The sequence below is a fragment of the Theropithecus gelada genome, chromosome 20, assembly GCF_003255815.1.
Source record: "Theropithecus gelada isolate Dixy chromosome 20, Tgel_1.0, whole genome shotgun sequence".
Taxonomy (NCBI): Eukaryota; Metazoa; Chordata; class Mammalia; order Primates; family Cercopithecidae; genus Theropithecus; species Theropithecus gelada.
The window spans coordinates 71,088,359-71,109,970 of record NC_037688.1 but is presented as its reverse complement, the minus strand read 5'-3'; the positions used below and the strand labels follow the sequence as shown (position 1 = coordinate 71,109,970).

The window sequence follows — 21,612 nt, the reverse complement described above, 5'->3', positions numbered from 1 at the left end:
AAGAAATGTCTGTCTGCTTTCAGGACCTGCCCCCGCAGGCTCCAGGCCAAGAATGTCCGGCGCGGGGTCTCTTAAGTTTCTAAAATTATGCTTAGGTTGGAGGGTTGGTGGGGGTGAGGATCGGGAAAGGATGTGGTGGGCGGGCAGGCAGGATATCTTTCTTCTGGTCCCTCATGCCCCAGCCTGCACGTTGGGCAGTGGGAAGGGAGTGGAGTGGCCCTCCAGCAGATATCAGGTTGGCCCGAGAATCAAAAACTCTGTGCACATGGCTTGGCTGCTCAATTGTCTTCAGATATTGCCACAGTGCCTTCCCAGAGTGCTCAGGTTTTTCCCCGAGCAAGGGAGCAATGGGATGGAGCCATAAATAAGAGGAAAAAAACCGGCCGGGCGCGGTGGCTCAAGCCTGTAATCCCAGCACTTTGGGAGGCCGAGACGGGCGGATCACGACGTCAGGAGATCGAGACCATCCTGGCTGACACGGTGAAACCCCGTCTCTACTAAAAAATACAAAAAAAAACTTAGCCGGGCGAGGTGGCGGGCGCCTGTAGTCTCAGCTACTCGGGAGGCTGAGGCAGGAGAATGGCGTAAACCCAGGAGGTGGAGCTTGCAGTGAGCTGAGATCCGGCCACTGCACTCCAGCCTGGGCGACAGAGCGAGACTCCGTCTCAAAAAAAAAAAAAGAAAAAAGAAAAAAACCATTGCCCAGTGGTCATAATCTAGAAGTGGAAACAGGGCTGCTATGGTGGGTTGTGCAGGTTGTGCACTGCATAAATGCAGGAGGCACTCTTCTGAAGTATGGAGTCATGCTGTATACAACTCAGACAACCATTCAAGGCAACCTGTAATGTAACAGGAGGGGGACCAGCTGGCTTATGGGAGCAAGCCTTCACTCGTGGGTGGGGCTGGGGAAATGTGAATCAGTGGCCAGTTTGTACGTGGAAGACAGAACAAGACCTCACTACAGTGTCAGTCATAATTGAAATACTTAGGACCCCTCTCTCCCAGCTACCGAAATCAAAGGGGTAGGAGGAGGGAGGAAAAGTCACCCTACCTCCCAGATACGGTTTCCAGAAAAAAGTACAGTACATGGCTAGGCATAGTGGCTCATGTCTCAGCAATTTGGGAGGCTGAAACAAGAGGATCACTTGAGGCCAGGAGTTCAAGACCAGCCTGGGCAACATAGTGTGACAAAAAAAAAAATTTTTGGCCGGGCGCGGTGGCTCAAGCCTGTAATCCCAGCACTTTGGGAGGCCGAGATGGGCGGATCACGAGGTCAGGAGATCGAGACCATCCTGGCGAACACCGTGAAACCCCGTCTCTACTAAAAAATACAAAAAAAAACTAGCCGGGCGAGGTGGCGGGCGCCTGTAGTCCCAGCTACTCGGGAGGCTGAGGCAGGAGAATGGCGTGAACCCGGGAGGCGGAGCTTGCAGTGAGCTGAGATCCGGCCACTGCACTCCAGCCCGGGCTACAGAGCGAGACTCCGTCTCAAAAAAAAAAAAAAAAAAAAAAAAAAATTTTTTTTTAATTAGCCAGACGTGGTGACATATCACCTCATTACACTCCAGCCTGGGCAACAGAATGAGACCCTGTCTGCAAAACATATATGTAGGAAGCCTAGTTAAACTCAAATGTCAGAGAAACAGTGAATACTTTTTTAGCATATCCTAAATACAGCCTGGGATATACTTATACTAAAAAATCATTTGTTGTTTCTCTGACATTTGAATTTAATCAGGCATCCTGCATTTTTATTTGCTAAATCTAGCAACCTTTCCCCTAGAGGACATCCTTATGACAACACTTTTTATCACCCACCATTGCCTGGAAATGGCTATTAAATTGCAGTCAATTGGGAGCAAATTTCTTCCAAGCATTTTTCCTTTTTTTTTTTTTTTTAAGACAGAGTCTCCCTCTGTTGCCCAGGCTGGAGTGCAGTGGTGCGATCCTGCCTCACTGCAATCTCCACCTTTCGGATTCAAGCAATTCTCCTGCCTCAGCCTCCTGAGTAGCTGGGATGACAGGCATGCGCCACCATGCTTCGTTAATTTTTTTGTAGTTTTAGTAGAGACAGGGTTTCACCATGTTGTCCAGGCTGGTCTTGAACTCCTGACCTCAGGTGATTCACCCGCCTTGGCCTCCCAAAGTGCTGGGATTACAGGTGTGAGCCACTGCCTGGCCCTCCCATTCTGACTGCTGTGCAGTCCTACAGGATATGGAGTGTGACAACAATTCCCATCCAACGAAGCTTAATGGCTTCCTTCTTCCCCTCGGGGCTCTGAAATCACCACCCGCCTGGCAAAGAGGGATATGTGGGCGCCCACACAGCCATGTCACGGAGAGGATGGAAAAACAGGGTCTCAAAGCCCAAGGATCTCCTGGCACTGCCCACACCACCAAAGCTTAAGAGAGTCAACCATGTGCCAGGCTTGCTCAGCCCGGATCTAAAACGGGGGTCTCTCCAGTGAGTCAGACCAGGTCGTTTCCCAGCCCAGGGACTCTGTGACTCCTGGGAGCCGCTGTGGCCTTTGGCTGCACTGTCCTCATCATTCCTGTGAAATGGGACCACCTGGGGGGCAGCCTGGAGAGTTGGTGAAGACGTGTCTCCCTCCCTGGCTTGTCCTGGGCTCTCTGGAAGGCAGGTGAAGAATGAGGAAGGAAGGGCCTTATTGGGCAACTCCCAGCAGGTTTCTGTGGGAACGGCTGTCTGACCTCGTGTGGGTCACCTGCGGTTAGAACAAACTGCACTTCATGCGGCCAGCGGGAGGTCAGGTCCAGCCCAGCTCAGGTCACTCACGTGCACAGAGAACCTGGATGGAAAGTTACCAAGGTCCGGGCAGGAGCCCTCGCAGAGACAGCAGACCTTCCCACCCCACTCCCAGCCCAGAACTGGCCACCCACGCCCTCACCCCATTCTCCCCTGACATCTCTGTTTGTCCACGTCCTTGAGAAGGGCGGAGGGACAAGGACAGACTGAAAAGAGATGTTTGGAGGATGAGTCAGCCCTCTTGGGGAATGATTTCACTATGGAACAAAGTTCGGTTACACCAGAAGCTCTTGGGCACCATCCCAGGGTCTCCCATGGCTCCTGAAGGCTTGTGGGACCCTGCTGTGTCCCCTAGAATCCTGACCTCCGAAACCAGCAAAAGTTGTCCTTGTGGGGCACAGCCGATGGCCTGGGTGCCTCCTGATGGGTGAGGCCAGCCAGTCGGGTGCTTCACTCTAGGTTTTTCTTTGGATTTTTTTTGTTTTTGTTTTTTGGGGTTTGTTTTAGATGGAGTTTCGCCCTGTTGCCCAGGCTGGAGTGCAGTGGTACAACGTCGACTCACTGTAACCTCCACCTCCTGGGTTCAAGCGATTCTCCTGCCTCAGCCTCCCGAGTAGCTGGGACTACAGGCACCTATCACCACGCCTGGCTAGTTTTTGTACTTTTAGTTGAGATGGGGTTTCACCATGTTGACCAGGCTGGTCTCGAACTCCTGACCTCAAGATCACTCTAGTTTTTGTTTCCACTTCTGGATCCCTATGGGATGAAGCGAGAGAGACTGGACACGTACATTGAGAGAGAGACCAGAGCTCCTGGGTCACCTGGGGGAATAAGCGATGCAGCCAGATACCAGGTCCCAGGACTGCCTTCTCCTGACCATCTGGGTAATTCAAACACAGCCGGGTCTGAGGTGCCAGAGTGTGTTGTTCCGCCTGTTTAGACCTGCCCCACCTTGAAGAGATCAGTGATTCACAGTCTCCCCTAGAACCGACAATTCCTGGAGGGTGGGGCCCCTGCTAATTCAAGCTGGTCTCCTAGGAGAGCTCCCAGAGGGCAAGGGCAGTCGGGGAAGGCTTCCAGGAGGAAGCGGCTCTTGTTGAAGGCTAAGCCAGAGTTAGGTGGGAGAGGAGCAGGAAGGGTGTCCTTGCAGGGGGCACAGCAAGACGGAGGGTGTGGCGTGTGCTGGCTCGGCAGTTCACACTGGTGGAACCAAGGGCACGGAGGTGGCTGGGAAAAAGCCCAGACAGAAAGGATATCTCAGAAACGAGGATTCACACTCCAAGCTCTGGCCTCGCCCTGCCACATGCTGTCAGATGACCGGGCGGGCCACTTCTCTTGCTGAATGTTTATCTCCTTATCTCTAAAATGGAACCGACAGTTGAGATCAATGCCTGTGCTCTGTGGGGTTCCTCTGTTCCCTGGCAGGCCCTGAGATTTGGACATTTGCACATGACCCATCTCATTCATTCCCAGCAACACCAGTCGACAGTGGAACCGTTATGCCCATTGTACAGATGGGGCAGCTGAGGCTTGTGAAGGCTCAGAAGGACGTCCCAGTTTCTCTCACTCTCCTTTCTCCCTCCTACGGATGCTGGGACAAATGACCACAAACTAGGTGGCTTAAAACAACAGAAATTGATTGTCCCAGTTCTGGAGACTGGAAGTCCGAAATCAAAGTGTCAGAGGGCTGGTCCTTCTAGAGGCCTTTCTTTTCTTCCTTTTTTTTGAGATAGAGTCTCACTCTGTTGCCCAGGCTGGAGTGCAGTGGCATGATCTTGGCTCACTGCAACCTCCACCTTCCGGGTTCAAGCAATTCTCCTGACTCAGCCTCCCAAGTAGCTGGAATTACAGGCACATGCCACCAGGCCTGGCTAACTTTGTATTTTTAGTAGAGACAGGGTTTCACCATGTTGGCCAGGCTGGTCTTGAACTCCTGACCTCAGTGACCTGCCCACCTCAACCTCCCGAAGTGCTCGGATTACAGACATGAACCACTGTGCCCAGCCCTTTTTTTTTTTTTTTTTTTTTTTTTTTAAGACGGGGTCTTACTCTGTCGCCCAGGCTGGAATGCAATGGCAAAACTTCAGCTCACTGCAACCTCCACCTCCAGGGCTCAAGGGATCCTCCCATCTTGGCCTCCCAGAGTGCTGGAATCACAAGTATGAATCAGTGTGCCCGGCTTTTTTTCGCCTTTTAGCTGTTACAAATATCTTCTTACTTCCTCTGATATGCGTACTAGAACATTTAAACTTGCCTAGTGGCATGCATTACCCTGCAGCCGGACCAGCTCTGTTCTAGACATCAGGCAGTTCTAACAGCAGGGAGTCAGTTCAGTGATTGTCATGACAGCGAATGCATGGCTTCCAGGACCCTGCGGCCCGCTGGCGGATGGGGCTGGGCACGAACCCAACAGGCCGGGTCTGAGTGCCTCACTCACAGATTCTTCTCCAGCACCCAGCTCAGCAGCTGGCATGGGGTGGACGCCCAGTCGGTACACACTGGGAGAATGAATGAATGAACAAAGGAAGGAGGGAGAGACCAAGCTGGGGCTCTGGGAGAAAAGGAGGCAGGAAAGTCCCAGGAGACAGCGGCTGAGGAAAGAACGCAGATCCCAGGAAGAAAAGCGACACCAGAGCCCCATCTCCCCTGGGGTGTAAACAGCATGGGCAACCACTCAGTAAAGACCTTAGGCACGGTGGCTCATGCCTGTAATCCCAGCACTTTGGGAGGCTGAGGCGAGTGGATCACCTGAGGTCAGGAGTTCAAGACCAGCCTGGCCAACATGGTGAAACCCCATCTCTACTAAAAATACAAAAATTCGCTGGGCATGATGGCACATGCCTGTAATCCCACTTACTCAGGAGGCTGAGGCAGGAGAATTGCTTGAACCTGGGAGGCGGAGGTTGCAGTGAGCCGAGATCACACCTTTGCACTCCAGCCTGGGCAACAAGAGTGAAACTCCGTCTCAATAAACAAATAAATAAATAGCCAGATGTGGTGGTGCATGCCTGTAATCCCAGCTTCTCAGGAGGCTGAGGCAGGAGAATCGCTTGAACCTGGGAGGCGGAATGAATCGAGATTGCACCGATGCAATCCAACCTGGGAGACAGAGCGAGACTATGTCTTTAAAAAAAAAAAAGAATAAAGTGATTAAAAAAAAAAAAAAAAGTGAAGACCTATGTGGTATAATAAAAAATATCTATTTGGTCTTTGTCCCCTGTCACTGGTTCCTGGCACAGAGCTGCTAAAGCCCTTGGACCCTCCTCAGTGATTAGAATATCTTTCGTATGCTAATGAGATGACTCAAGATGACTCAGTGTGGGGGTACCTAGACAGCTTTGGAATGCTTATAGGGTTAGAAGGTTCAGTTCACCCCTTCCTTACCTCTGGGGAGGGGAGAGGGACTAGGAATTAGGTCCAATCACCAATGGCCATGATTTAATCAATTATGCCTATGTCATGAAACCTTACTAAGAACCACTACATAGGTTTCTGGGAGTGCCCAGGTTGGCAAATATATCCACTACCTGGGAGGTGGGGCACCCCAACTCCACAGGGACAGTGGCCCTACATTCGGGGCCCTTCCAGACCCCACCCTATGCTCCTCTGCATTTGGCTGTTTGTATCTTTCATAATAAACTGTAGTAGTGCTGGACACCGTGGCTCCCACCTGGAATCCCAGTGCTTTGGGAGGCTGAGGCAGGCAGATCCCTTGAGGTCAGGGATTTGAGACCAGCCTGGGCAACATAGTGAGACCCCATCTCTACGAAAAAAATTTTTTTAATTAGCCAGGCGTGGTATCGAGTGACTGTGGTCCCAGCTACTCGGAAGTCTGAGGTGGGAGGATTGCTTGAGGCTAGGAGATTGAGGCTGCAGTCGGCTATGATTGTGCCACTGTACTCCAGCCATGGGTGACAGAGTGAGACCCTGTCTCAACAAAACAAAACAAAACAAAACAAAAAAGAAAAAAAGAAAGGGGCTCATTATGAATAACAAAAGATATACCTCTCATCTCTGCCACTCAGGAAATTACAAGGATCTTAGAAGCTCTGTCAGGTATCTCAGGCAAAGACCAAATACAGATTTCCTGTTGTATCACAATATCACAGACTACCCTCTGGCCTTTCAACACAGATCCCTTACAGTCAGATGATCATAAACGCCAAAAGATGCCCAGCGTGGGCAACATAGGAAGACTGCATCTCTACAAAAATTCTTAAAAATCTACTGGGCATTGTGATGCACACGTGTGGTCCCAACTACTCAGGAGGCTGAGGCAGGAGGATCACCTGAGCCCAAGAGGTTGAGGCTGCAGTGAGCTGTGACTGAGCCACTGCACTCCAACCTGGACAACAGAGGAAGACTCTATCTCAAAAAAAAAAAAAAAAAAAAAAGATGCTGGCAGGGTGCAGTGGCTCATGCCTATAATCCCAACACTTTGGGAGGCCGAGGCAGGCAGATCACCTGAAGGGTCAGGAGTTCGAGACCAGCCTGGTCAACATGGTGAAACCCTATCTCTACTAAAAATACAAAACTCCAGGCGTGGTGGCGCAAGCCTGTGGTCTCAGCTGCTTGAGAGGCTGAGGCAGGAGGATTGCTTGAACCCGGCAGGCAGTGGTTGCGGTGAGCCGAGCTCACACCAATACACTTCAACCTGGGAAACAGAGCGAGACTCCAACTCAAAAAATACATAAATAGAAATAAAAAAGATGCCAGCACATTGCTAAAATCCCATCACTCCTTAATGATATGGTCCACCATCCCATGAAACGTATGAAAATGTCCCCTAGGGTAAGGCTGCCCAGGCTTGCAGGCTTCCATTCTGTCTTATCAAGTTCCAAAAGCAGGGGCGGTCCCAGCAATATATGGATTTATTTATTTATTTTTTTTAGACGGAGCTTTGCTCTGTCACCCAGGCTGGAGTGCAGTGGCACGACTCACTGCAACCTCTGCCTCCTGGGTTCAAGGGATTCTCCTGCCTCAGCCTCCCGAGTAAACGGGACTACAGACTTATGCCACCACGCCTAGCTAATTTTTGTATTTTTAGTAGAGACGGAGTTTCACCATATTGATCAAGCTGGTCTCAAACTCCTGACCTTGTGATCCGCCTGCCTTGGCCTCCCAAAATGCTGGAATTACAGGGGTGAGCCACCGTGCCTGGCCTACATGGATTCAATCTTGCAGGCATCTGGTGTAACTGAGCCAAGGGACAATGCCATCTCTTGATCTAAGCCTCTTTGAAGGTGTTAATGTAATATTAAATATCCTTCCTTCCGTAAGCTATTTATTCATTCATTCATTCATTCATTCATTTTATTTATTTGAGACAGGGTCTCATTGTGTCACGCAGGCTGGAGTGCAGCAGCTTAATCATAGCTCACCACAGCCTCAACCCCCACCGAGATCAAACGACCCTCCCACCTCAGTCTCCCAAGCAGCTGAGACTACAGGTGCATGCCACCACAACCAGCTTTAAAAAAAAATTTTTTTTCACAGAGATGGAGTCTCACTATATTGCCCAAGCTGGTCTCAAACTCCTGGGCTCAAGTGATCCTCCCCACTCAGCTGCTGGGATTACAGGCATGAGCCACTGTACCTGGCCATAACCCATTTATTTATTCACCCTTTTACCTCCAGCTATTTTTGTTTCTTCTCTCTATTTATGCCCAAACTTTTTCCCCTTTGGAAGGGACATTCTGTTCTGCCACTGTGCTGGTCTAGATTGCAGGCAGAAATACTAGTGTAGCAGGTGCCTCCCCTGGCAAGGCGGGAGGAGAGCCCTGAATTTGTAATCAGCCAGGCAGAAGTAGGGGTAGCCTGGGGACACCATTTGCACTGGTGTCTGAAGTGGGAGCAGTCCTGTGGGACTGAGCCCTTTGACCGTGCAGTCTGCACTAACTGTGGGCAGCTTCTGTCCGAACTCAACTGAATTGCTGGCCATGCAGTTGGCGTCACAGAATGGACAGTGTGCTTGATGGGCTTCCTAGGCTTTCGTTGTGTGCAATGGGCTAATAGCAAGATAGTTTCTCTCTGGCCATGGAGCCAGTTAGTGGCTGTTGTCCCCGCCTCCCAGTGGGTGGAGCATTTACAGGGGTAGGGAGAGGGCTCTTCATAGAGCTGCAAATTAAAAACCCAGCACTGGCCGAACGCAGTGGCTCACGCCTGTAATCCCAGCACTTGGGGAGGCCGAGGCGGGCCGATCACGAGGTCAGGAGTTCGAGTTCAGACTAGCTAACATGGTGAAACCCCGTCTCTACTAAAAATACAAAAAATAGCTAGGCTTGGTGAGGCGTGGTGGGGCGTGGTGGGGCGTGGTGGGGCGTGGCTGTAATCCCAGCTACTCAGGAGCCTGAGGCAGGAGAGTTGCCTGAACCTGGGAGGCGGAGGTTGCAGTGAGCCGAGATTACACCACTGAACTCCAGCCTGGGCGACAGAGCGAAACTCATTCTCAAAAAACACCAAAAAAACAAAACCCAGCACTTGCCAGCGCGGTGGCTTACGCCTGTAATCCCAGCACCTTGGGAGGCCAAGGCGGGCGGATGGCTTGAAGTCAGGAGTTCGAGACCAGCCTGGCCAACGTGGCAAAAACCCCTCTCTACTAAAAATACAAAATTTAGCTGGGCGTGGTGGCGCTTACCTGTAATCCCAGCTACTTGGGATGCTGAAGCAGGAGAATAGCGTGAATCTGGGAGGCAGAGGTTGCAGTGAGTCGAGATCACACCACTATACTCCAGCCTGGGTGACAAAGCAAGACTTCGTCTCAAAAACAAAAAACAAAAAAACCCCAGCACTGCTGGGCTCAGAGGACGCATCTCCACATGGCATGATGAGGCAAAGGCCAGTGCTCCAAAGGCCCTAAATGTCATGTGACCCATGTGCACTTCACCCTATGGCGAGAAGCTGCCAACTCAGTCCTCTTCAGGGGTCAGGCAAGAGACAGAAACGGGAGAAGCAAGCTGAGTGTAACGATTATAACCACAGGGCATTCTTGGCTTATATTCCACTTTCCCTTTTTTTTTTTTTTTTTTTTTGGGACAGTCTCAGTCTGTTGCCCAGGCTGGAGTGCAGTGGCATGATCATAGCTCACTGCAGCCTTGACTTCCCGGGTTCAAACCACCCTCCTGCCTCAGCTTCCTGAGTAGCTGGAACCACAGGTGCATGCCACCACATCTGATTACTTTTTAAAAATTTTTCTTTTGTAGGGATGGGGTCCTGCTATGTTGCCCAGGTTGATCTTAAACTCCTGGCCTCAAGCAATCCTCCCACCTTGGCCTCTGATATAGTTTGGATATTTGTCCCAGACTACATCTCATGTTGAAATGTAATCCGTGGCTGGGTGCAGTGGCTCATGCCTGTAATCCCAGCACTTTGGGAGGCCGAGGTCAGTGGATCACCTGAGGTCAGGAGTTCAAGACCAGCCTGGCCAACATGGTGAAACCCTGTCTCTACTAAAAATACAAAAATTAGCCGAGTGTGGTGGCGGGCGCCTGTAATCCCAGCTACTTGGGAGGCTGAGGCAGGGAGATTGCTGGAATCTGGGAGGCAGAGGCTGCCATGAGCCAAGATCGTACCACTGCACTCCAGCCTGGAGGACAGAGTGAGACTCCATCTCAAAAAAAAAAAAAAAAAAGAAAGAAAGAAAGAAAGAAAAGAAAAAGAAATGAAGAAATGTAATCCTCCACAATGTTGGAGGTGGGGCCTGGTGGGAGGTGTTTGGATCCTGGAAGTGGATCCCCCATGATTGGCTTGGGCCATCCCCTTGGTGATGAGTGAGCTCTTGCTCTGAGTTCACAGGAGATCTGGTTGTTTAAAAGAGTGTGGCCCTCTTACCGGGTGCAGTGGCTCATGCCTGTAATCCCAGCACTTTGGGAGGCTGAGGCGGGCGGATCACCCCGAGGTTGGGAGTTCAAGACCAGCCTGACCAACATGGAGAAACCCCATCTCTACTAAAAATACAAAATTAGCCAGGCGTGGTGGCTCATGCCTGTAATCCCAGCTACTAGGGAGGCTGAGGCAGGAGAATCGCTTGAACCTGGGAGGCGGCGGTTGCAGTGAGCCGAGATCGCATCGTTGCACTCCAGCCTGGGCAACAAGAGCAAAACTCTGTCTCAAAAAAAAAAAAAAAAAGTGTGGCCCTCCTCCCAACACTCTCTCTTGCTCCTATTTTCGCTATGGGACATGACTGTTCCCCCTCTGCCTTCCACCATGACTGTAAGCTTCCTGAGGCCTCTCCAGAAGCTGAACAGAGGCCAGCATCATGCTTCCTGTACAGCCTGCAGAACTGTGAGCCCAGTAAACCTCAGTTCTTTATAACTTATCCAGTCGCAGGTATTTTTTTGTTTGTTTTCTTTGGGGTTTTTTTTGTTTTGTTTTTTGTTTTTTTTTTGAGATGGAGTCTCTCTCCATTGCCCAGGCTGGAGTGCAGTGGCACGATCGCAGCTCACTGCAAGCTCCACCTCCCAGTTCACACCATTCTCCTGCCTCAGCCTCCCAATTAGCTGGGACTACAGGCGCCCACCACCACGCCTGGCTAATTTTTTGTATTTTTTAGTAGAGACAGGGTTTCACCCTGTTAGCCAGGATGGTCTCGATCTCCTGACCTCGTGATCCGCCCACCTTGGCCTCCCAAAGTGCTGGGATTACAGGCATGAGCCACCGCACCCGCCTACCCAGTCGCAAGCATGTTTTTACAGCAATGCAAGAATGCCTAAAACAGCCTCCCAAAGCACTGGGATTACAGACGTGAGCCACTGAGGCCGGCCCACTTTCCCACTTTTGAAGGTGATGTGGAAAAATAGGTCATTTCTATTCTGTGGAAAGAATTGGCAGCACAAGTATGACGATATTAGGAACTTATTCTCAGCCTCTGGTCACGGAGACAGACAATAGGGAGTGGTGGGGACTGTGACAAACTGAAGGGCAAGGCCCCATGTAACAGGCGCAGCAGGCACTGTCATGGTCCCGCCCACATCTCCCTCAGCAGCTGCTGCTCCAGGACATGTCAACACTGCACGCTTGGCTCGCCATTTGTGACTTTTCTTTTTTGAGATGTTCTCACTCTGTTGCCCAGGCTGGAGTGCAGTGGTGCCATCATGGCTTACTGCAGCCTCAACTTCCTGGGCTCAGGTGATCCTCCCACCTCAGCCTCCTGAGTACCTGGGACTACAGGCACACTCCACCACACCCAGTTAATATTTTTTTTGAGATGGAGTTTCACTGTTATTGCCCAGGTTGTAGTGCAATGGCGCAATCTCGGCTCACCGCAACCTCCGCCTCCCAGGTTCAAGTGATTCTCCTGCCTTAGCCTCCCGAGTAGCTGGGAATATAGGCATGTGCCACCACGCCCAACTAATTTTGTATTTTAAGATAGGATTTCTCCATGATGGTCAGGCTGGTCTCGAACTCCCGACCTCAGGTGATCCGCCTACCTCGGCCTCCCAAAGAGCTGGGATTACAGGCATGAGCCACTGCACCCAACCCCAGCCAATTTTTATATTTTTTGCAGAGATGGGGTCTTGCTATGTAGCCCAGGCTGATCTTTAACTCCTGGGTTCTAGCCATCCTCCTGCCTCAGCCTCCCAAAGTGCTGGGATTACAGGCGTGAGCCACCGAACCTGGCCCACCCATGACTTTCTATTTGAAGTTTTCTTCCTGGCCTACGTGCAGAACAGACTGATATTAACTCCCCCCAGAAGCAGCCCTCCACCAAGGATAGACAGGAGTCAGAAGAAAACATCCCAGCCCCCTTTACCCCTCAGGAAGCACAACCCGTGTTCTACACAGCTCCCCTGAAGTCCCCGGCAGGATGCAGCCCCAGCTGCCCACAAGAGGGGCCAGCTCCCTGACACTCTGTAGTATGTGTTGATTCCTTCCCTGCCCGGACTCTCTTCCCAGCTGCTTGTGAGTGCTTCCTGAGATCCCCTGCCTAGTAAACCACTGGCGCCCAGATCCTAAGATCCTGCTCTCAGAGCCTCTGAGGCAATGCAAACTAACATAAGACACCAGCTGCTACATCTCTGCAGCCCATTTTTGCTGGGTGGGAAGGCAAGACCTTCCCATTTTTTTCCAAAAGAAACCAAGATCCAAAGTTTCCCGTGAAACCTTCTGAGGGTTCATTGCCAGCTCAGATTAAACAGTGCAAAACAAAATGAAACAAAACATGTCTGCAGGCCCGCTCCAGCCCTTGGCCTTGCCAATTCAGAGCTGCTGGTGGCTGATGAGGGTGGAGGCAGTGGGGATGTGGACAGAGGGTGTGCTTGGGAGACTCGCCCTGGCAGCCTGGTGGGGACAGCCCAGAGGAGGTACCACCATAAACCAGGCCGTGTGGCTTGCTCATGGGACCCCAGCTGGAAGCATCTGGACCGCCTGGCACGGCCGCCCTCGGGCTGTCAAGAGACCCAGAGTAAACACAGTCTGAACGCTTTCTCAAACACGCAGACCCCAAGCCGCCTGCGGCCTCCCCCTGCTCCCTGGGTGGAGAGATATCCCAAGACCCCTCTGCCTGCCTGACATCTGAGCTCAGGCCCAGGGAAAACAAACCCGGGGCAGCTGGAGTGCCCCAGGGAAGAGGCAGCAGTCGCGGGAGAGTCACTTCTAGACCGCACACTTGTGAACTTCGTTTTAATTCTGTGCAGATGGAGGAGGCTGTCTTTACAGATTTCCACCTCCCTACACAACCCCCTTCTTTCCTCTTGCAGAGAAAACAAAAACGGTATCTCTTGAGATTGCTTTTGCACCGTTTCACGGGGTTATTTAAAGTCATTGCTTTTCTGCTGTCTTTTCAGAATGTAAATTAAGAATACAAGGTGTCCTGAAGGATACTGGAGGGGTAGGTGGTGATGTGAAATTTCAGTTCTCTGTGTTTATTGTTCTGAACCGCCCATACCCACCCATGCCTGCTCTAAACTGTGGAATACGCTTAGTGGATTTTCAGTTGGAGCTACATTCACGAAAGAGAAAGAAATTTCTCAGAGCAGACCTTTCGTGGGCCTCTGTGAACCAGGTATTTCGTATATCATTAGTTCATTTAACCGTCATCATGACCCAATTAGTTGTATAGTTTCATATAATGAATATATATATATTTTATATATATATATATTTTATATATATATTTTTTTTTTGTAGTGGAGTCTCACTCTGTTGCCCAGGCTGGAGCGCAGTGGCATGATCTCAGCTCACTACAAGCTCCACCTCCAGAGTTTACACCATTCTTCTGCCTCAGCCTCCCGAGTAGCTGGGACTACAGATGCCCGCCACCATGCCTGGGTAATTTTTTGTATTTTTAGTAGAGACAGGTTTTCACGGTGTTAGCCAGGATAGTTTCGATCTCCTGACCTTGTGATCCGCCTGCCTCGGCCTTCCAAAGTGCTGGGATTACAGGCGTGAGCCACTGCGCTCGGTCGAATATATTTTTTAGATAGCAAAGGGAATTTATTTGCTCATATAGTTGGCAAGTCTGTGGTAAGGACTTCAGGCATAGGTGAATCCAGGAGCACAAATGCCATCATCAGGAATTTCTCAGGCTGGGCGTGGTGGCTCACACCTGTAATCCCAACACTTTGGGAGGCTGAGGCGGGCAGATCACGAGGTCAGGAGTTCAAAATCAGCCTGGCCAGCATGGTGAAACCTCGTCTCTACTAAAAATACAAAAATTAGCCAGGCAAGGTGGCGCACACCTGTAGTCTCAGCTACTCAGGAGGCTAAGGCAGGAGAATCACTTGAACCCAGGAGGCAGAGGTTGTGGTGAGCTGAGATCGCACCACTGCACTCTAGCCCGGGCGACAGAGTGAAACTTTGTCTCAAAAAAAAAAAAAAAGATCTCTCTCGGCCAGGTGCAGTGGCTCACCCCTGTAATCTCAGCACTTTGGGAGGTCGAGGTGGGCAGATTACCTGAGGTCTGGAGTTCGAGACCAGCCCGGCCAACATGGTGAAACCCCGTCTGTACTAAAAATACAAAAATTAGCTGGGTGTGGTGGCAGGTGCCTGTAATTCTAGCTACCTGGGAGGCTGAGGCAGGAGAATCTCTTGAGCCCAGGAGGCGGAGGTTGCAAAGAGCCAAGATTGTGCCATTACACTCCAGCCTGGGTGACAAGAGCAAAACTCCATCTCAAAAAAAATTTTTTTTAAATTTTTTTAAAAGAAGAATCACTCTCTTGGCCAGATGTGATGGCTCACACTTGTAATCTCAGAACTTTGGGAGGCCAAGGCAGGAGGATCACTTAAGCTCAGGAGATCAAGACCAGCCTGGGCAACACAGTAAGACCCCATCTTTACCAAAAAAAATAAATAAATAATTTCTCTCTCTCCATTTTTTGCCTCTGCTCTCCTCTGTGATTATATCATTCATTATCAGGTAGGCCTTTCCCTCAGAGGGGCAAAGAGGGCCTCCAGCAGTTCCAGCCTTATCCCCAACCAACTAAACATTTTTGGTGGAAAGATAATTTTTTTTTTTTTTTTGAGAGAGAGTCTCGCTCTGTTGCCCAGGCTGGAGTGTGGTGGCGCGATCTCGGCTCACTGCAAGCTCCGCCTCCTGGGTTCCCGCCATTCTCCTGCCTCAGCCTCCCGAGTAGCTGGGAGTACAGGTGTCTGCAACCGTGCCCGGCTAATTTTTTGTATTTTTAGTAGAGACAGGGTTTCACCGTGGTCTCCATCTCCTGACCTTGTGATCCGCCTGCCTCGGCCTCCCAAAGTGCTGGGATTACAGGTTTAAGCCACCGCGCCCGGCCTAGAGAATATTTATTTTCCAATAGTTCCAGCCAAAATCCCACGACTGAATCTCACTGGTCCAGTGTGGGTCACGTGCCAATCCTCTGGTCAATATCTATGGTTACAGCGATAGAATTCATGATAACAAGCCCCTCCCTGGAGTCTGAGACTGTCAGGCTCACTAGAATAGAAATGGAGATGGGTAGTTTACTGTCCTCAGAAGGAGCACTAGATGCTGACATTCAAAAATAACAGATGCCTACCAAAGTGGGGCATGTGAGAAGAATAGGTGAGTCCCACGACATCTTGCACAGCAAGGCTGCCGTGACAGTTGCACAGGTTGTGCACTGCACATCTCTAGAGGGGCTCCATTTATGTTCACTGTCACCCTATGTTTATAGATTTATCATGATACATTTCCAACAGACTGCAGTAAACATCTTCAGGAAGGGAAGTGTGATCAACTAAAAATGAAAAACATGGCCACAGTATTTTGCAACTCTTCCCGTCAAGAGGTAGAGTCTATTTCCTCACCCCTCAAATCTGGGTGGCCTCAAGACTTGCTTTGACCAATAGACTATGGTGGAAGTGACACTATAAATTTTGAGGCTAAGCCTTAAGAGGCTTGGTTTCCACTCTGACCCTCCTGGCATGCTGCCTGAGACTGCCCCATAAGACTACCCCACAAGAAGGCAAAGAGCCCCCAGGAGGGTGAGAGGTCACGTGAAGGAGACCCAAGGTGTCCCAACCAACCAGCTCTAGACTGGAGGACCCAGGAAGGTAAAACGAACTGCTGGCGTGAACTGTGCTGTGTCAACTCATCGAAGCTGATAACTCAATTTCCCAGAACTCCCTCCCCATGTGGTTCCGGTTAGAGTTGTCCAAAAGAGGAAGACTGGTGAAATTTGGAGGGTGGAGATGAAGCAGTGGCCATGACTCTCTGAAGGTCAATGTGGTCTGGTGTGATGATGGTGTCTCCCGAGATCACCTCCCAAATAACCGTTTTTTGTTTGTTTGTTTTGTTTTGTTTTTTGAGACCGGGTCTCACTCTCTCACCCAGGCTGGAATGCAGTGGTGTAATCTTGGCTCACTGCAGCCTCTGCCTCCTAGGCTCAAGCAATCCTCCCACATCAGCCTCCTGAGTAGCTGGGACTACAGGCACATACCACCATTCCCGGCTCACGTATGCATTTTTAGTGGAGACAGGGTTTCGCCATGTTGCCCAGGCTGGTCTTCAACTCCTGGGCTCAAGCAATCTGCCCACCTCCACCTCCCAAAGTACTGAGATTACAGGTGTGAGCCACCATGCCTGGCTCCAGATAAACTACTTGTGCCCAAATTTCTGTCTCAGTATCAGCCTCTAGGGGAACGAAATCTAAGACAGGCTTCTTAGGAAACTCTGAGTTCCCCTAGGTTGTGTGCTGAAGGAATGCAGTGACAGAAATCAGAGCAGAAAGAGATCAACCTTCCCTTTTAATCTTTCATTTATTCATTCATTTTACAGTCAATGAGCCACTGCCGTGTGCCCGCGCTGGAGACAGAAAGAGCTCAGAACTTGGAGTCAGCCAAGCTAGTTCTAACTCCAGCCCTGAGACACAGACAAGTCCCCTGAGCTCTTGGAGCCTCAACGGATCCTCACAATGGTCCTACGAGACAGGAAACCTCATGATCCCCAGTGCCCATGAGGAAATGGAACCACAGAGAGGTTGGGTGACCTGCCTAAGGTCACACAGCTAAACAGTGGCAGAGCCAGGATTTGAACCTGGGAGTCAATTCCAGATCCCATGCGCTTAGTAACTTTCTCAGGAGTTCCAGAGACTGGGCTGACTGATGAAAGTTCCAGAAATTAGGACTTGTTCCAATAAATGGTATGAATTAGTTCCCCAATGCTTATGAGAAAGATCCCACTACTTTACTTTAAAAAACAAAACAAAACAAAAAACTTCTTTTTATACAGTGAGTCAGAGTCTTGCTGGAGTGCAGTGGTGCAATCTCAGCTCACTGAAACCTCTGCCTCCCGGGTTCAGGCGATTCTCCTGCCTCAGCCTCCACCTGCGACTACAGGTGCCTGCCACCACGCCCAGCTAATTATTTGTGTGTGTTTTTAGTAGAGACAGGGTTTCACTGTGTTCGCCAGGATGGTCTTGATCTCCTGACCTTGTGATCTGCCTGCCTCAGCCTCCCAAACTGCTGGGATTACAGGCATGAGCCACCGCACCCAGCCTTTTTTTTTTTTTTTTTTGAGACAGAGTCTTACTCTATCGCCTGGGCTGGAGCTGCTCACCTCAGCTTTGACCCCCTTGACCCCCTGGGCTCCAGTGATCCTCCTGCCTCAGCATCCCGTGTAGCTGGAACTACAGGTGCACACCACCACACCCGGCTAATTTTTCTGTATTTTTTGTAGAGAGGGAATTTTGCCATGTTGCCCAGGTTGGTCTTGAACTCCTGAGATCAAGCAGTCCACTGACCTTGGCCTCCAAAAGTGCTGGGATTTACAGGCGTGAGCCACTGCACCTGGCCGAAACAATTTTTGTTTTGTTTTGTTTTGTTTGAGTCGGAGTTTCGCTCTTTTACCCAGACTGGAGTGCAGTGGTGTGATCTCAGCTCACTGCAGCCTTTACCTTCTGGGTTCAAGCGACTCTCCTGTCTCAGCCTCCTGAGTAGCTGGGATTACAGGCACTTGCCACCACATCGGGCGATTTTTTTTTTATTTGGCATTTTTATTAGGGATGGATTTTACCATGTTGACCAGGCTGGTCTCAAACTCCTGACCTCAAGAGATCCGCCCGCCTCAGCCTCCCAGTGTTGGGATTACAGGTGTGAGCCACCACGCACAGCTGACAAATTATTTTTAAAATCCAAAATGTTTCTATTTCCTATTTTAATGCAGAAAAGTGTTACCCTGAACACTGACCTAATGCATCACGTATAACATGGTTCTAGGTCAACTACAAAGGGCCTCTCCACTTTGATTTTTTCATGCGTCTTACATTTCAGTATCTTTACTCTTCCATGGAAACTTCGCTTCTTTAAGCCGGATGGAATCGGAGCGAGCCCCCCTTGCTACAGGGGGAAAGCCCTTGCCTCTCAGATGCCTACCTTCCCAGACACCCCCTGCCAAGCTTCTTTTTTGTTTTTGAGTCAGGGTTTGCTCTGTCACCCAAGCTGGAACACAGTGGCACAATCTTGGCTCACTGTAGCCTCTACCTCCCGGGCTCAGGTGATCCTCCCACCTCAGCCTCCCAAGTGGCTGAGGCTACAGGCATGCACCACCAAGCCTGGCTAAACAAGCTTCTTCCAGCCTGATCCCATCCCCCTAGGAACCCAGGTGTAGACGGCCTCTCTTACCTTTGCTGCAGATGCGTCCCTCCTTCCTAGCCCCAGGGGCTGTGTCATGCACATGACCAAGGCTGGCCAGTCGCTACCCAGCATCTCCTGAGCCTCAGTGATTGCTCCAGTGATGGGCATGTGATCCAAGCTGAGCCAGTGACAATCAACCCCAAGACCCTTGCTGGAGCTCCTTGAATAAGACGAATTGTTTACAAGGCTGGTGAGATGAAAGCCTGGAGCTGTCCGGCACCATCTTTACCAGCAGGTAGAGCAAGCCCACTGGAGAATGAATCCAACATGGAGAACAGCAGGGCTTGGAGATGGAGACAGATCCCTGACAGCATGGTCCGAGCTTCTGGATCCAGCCAGGCCTGAAGCTCTTGCCCTCCCCACTTCCCAGTGACACAATACATTCTGCAATGGCATAAGCCAATTCCAGTGGGATTCTGGTTTTTGCAGCATTCTGCTATTCATCCTGACTAATGTACTAGACTTAAAAAAACACAAGGCCTGGGTGCGGTAACTCATGCCTATAATCCCAGCATTTCGGGAGGCAGAGGTGGGCAGATCACCTGAGGTCAGCAGTTCGAGACCAGCCTGGCCAACATGGCAAAATGCCATCTCTACTAAAAATACAAAAATTAGCCAAGTATGGTGGTGCACGCCTGTAGCCCCAGCTACTCTGGAGGCTGACGCAGGAGAATGACTTGAACCCGGGAGGCAGAGGTTGCAGTGAGCCGAGAACGTGCCACTGTGCTCCAGCCTGGGTAACAGAGCAAAACTCCATCTCAAAAAATAAATAAAAATTCAAAAATTAGCTGGGCGTGGTAGCACACGCCTGTAGTCCCAGCTACTCGGGAGACTGAGGCAGGAAATCATTTGAACCCAGGAGGCGGAGGTTGCAGTGAGATTGCATCAGTGTACTCCAGCCTGGGCGACAAAGTGAGACTCTGTCAAAAAAAAAAAAAAAAAAAAAAAAAGCCTGTGATTCTTCATTGGCCCAAAACAAGCACAGTCCTGCAGAACACAAAGACACAGTTGCTCCTTGAAAGATTCACAGGAAGGGAAAAATACTTCCCATTCTGTTGTAATGAATCAATACCCAAATAAGACCTGGTTCGTTTCTCAAGCAGGTAACCCTGCCCAACAGCCATGACTCATCCCAGCCCCAACCAGCCCTGAGGTTGGTGGGGCCCCAGATAACTCGCTATACCCGGGGCCGCCCCAGATTTTCCATGTTTGCGTGTCTTCTCTCCTTTCTCTTCTAGCTAAGAGTCCTGGGAACTCTTTCTAGAGTTCCAAGTAAACACTTTGCAGAACGCCCAACCCAGATCAACACCCAGTAGATGCTCTCAGCGCACAAGGAGACATCCGGAGATCTTGCTTTTACTGAAAGGGAAAGGGCTTTTTCTTTGAGTAAAAGCCCTTTTACTGAAAGGGCTTTTACTCAAAGGGAAAAGGCAAAGTTGGTCTTGACCCTTTGTATTTTTCTAATTTTTTTTTTCTTTTAGCCAAGATCTTGCTCTGTTGCCCAGGCTGGAGTGCAGTGGCACGATCATAGCTCATTGCAGCCTCAAACTCCTAGGGTCAAGGGATCTTCATGCCTCAGCCTCCAAGTAGCTGAGATTACAGGTATGTGCCACCACGGCTAGCTGTTATTTTTTCTTTTTTTTACTTTTTATTTTTTGAGACTGAGTCTTGTTCTGTCATCCAGGCTGGAGTACAGTGGCGTGTTCTCGGCTCACTGCAACCTCCACCTCCCGGGTTCAAGTGATTCTCCTGCCTCAGCATCCCTAGTAGCTGGGATTTCAGGCACACACCACCATGCCCAGCTAATTTTTGTATTTTAGTAGAGATGGGGTTTCGCCATGTTGGCCAGGCTGGTCTCGAACTCCTGACCTCAAGTGATCTGCCCGCCTTTGCCTCCCAAAGTGCTGGAATTACAGGCATGAGTCAACGCTCCTAGCCTATTTTAGTTTTTTTAGAGAATGGCATCTCACTATGTTGCCCAGGCTGGCCTTGAACTGCTGGCCTCAAGTAATCCTCCCGCCTCACCCTCCCAGAGTGCTGGGATTACAGGCATAAGCCACGGCACCCGGCCTCACCCCCTCTTACCAAGTGCTGGGCTGGCACCCAGGACCTCAGCAGCAAAGGGAGCTTCACAGACATCAGATGAGGAAGGCTCAGAAGGCTGAGCGCAGGGAAGGAGGCTCTGTCTGCAGGACACTGAGGACTTTGGGGAAGGCACTCAGCCGGGAAGTCAGACATGACCTCATCCTAGTAGAGGTTCCCTAGAAGCAGAGCCTGGGATGGAGATGTGGGTGCATGTGGTTTTCTGGAAGTGAGGGTTCTCGGAAGAGGGGAGTAAGGAGACAAGGGGCAGGAGGAAGAACAGCAGACAGGTCCCAGCTGGAGACCTGATCCCAGGGCAGGTCTGAAGCATGAGTTTTCTGAGTCAGTCTTGCCCGGAGGCAAGGGGGCCCTGCTGAGGACCTGTCCTCGGTCAGTCGGTCCCTCTGGGCTGCCAAGAAGGGTGAGTGAGGGGTGGGAAACAGCTGTGAGCAGTGTGCGGCTACACTCGAAGCCGCCGGCCCCTTCCTTCCTCTTCTTGGCTGCACACCTGCTTTTGGGGAGGGAGCTCGTGAACCGGTTGCAGCCGGGGTGGGAAGAATTAAAGAGATACTCCCGAGCTCAGTGCTTGAGGGCCCAGGGCTTCAGAGGCAGAGGCAGCTGGGTTCGAATCTTGATTCTGGGTTGACTCAAGTGTCCTGCGTGGAGCTCCAGGGGCGCACAGCTCATGGGGTGCG

The 21,612-nt window shown here is 50.7% G+C and overlaps 1 protein-coding gene across 1 annotated transcript in view; it reads right to left on the bottom strand.

The window, feature by feature from the left end:
* The window catches only part of LITAF (lipopolysaccharide induced TNF factor), an 82,523-nt gene extending 61,521 nt beyond the window's left edge, over positions 1-21,002 (bottom strand). Inside the window, exon 1 of the mRNA XM_025371576.1 lies at positions 20,921-21,002. The gene's annotated coding sequence lies outside the window, so the exon portion shown is untranslated. The remainder of the gene's footprint in view (positions 1-20,920) is intronic.
* Positions 21,003-21,612: the final 610 nt, after the last annotated feature.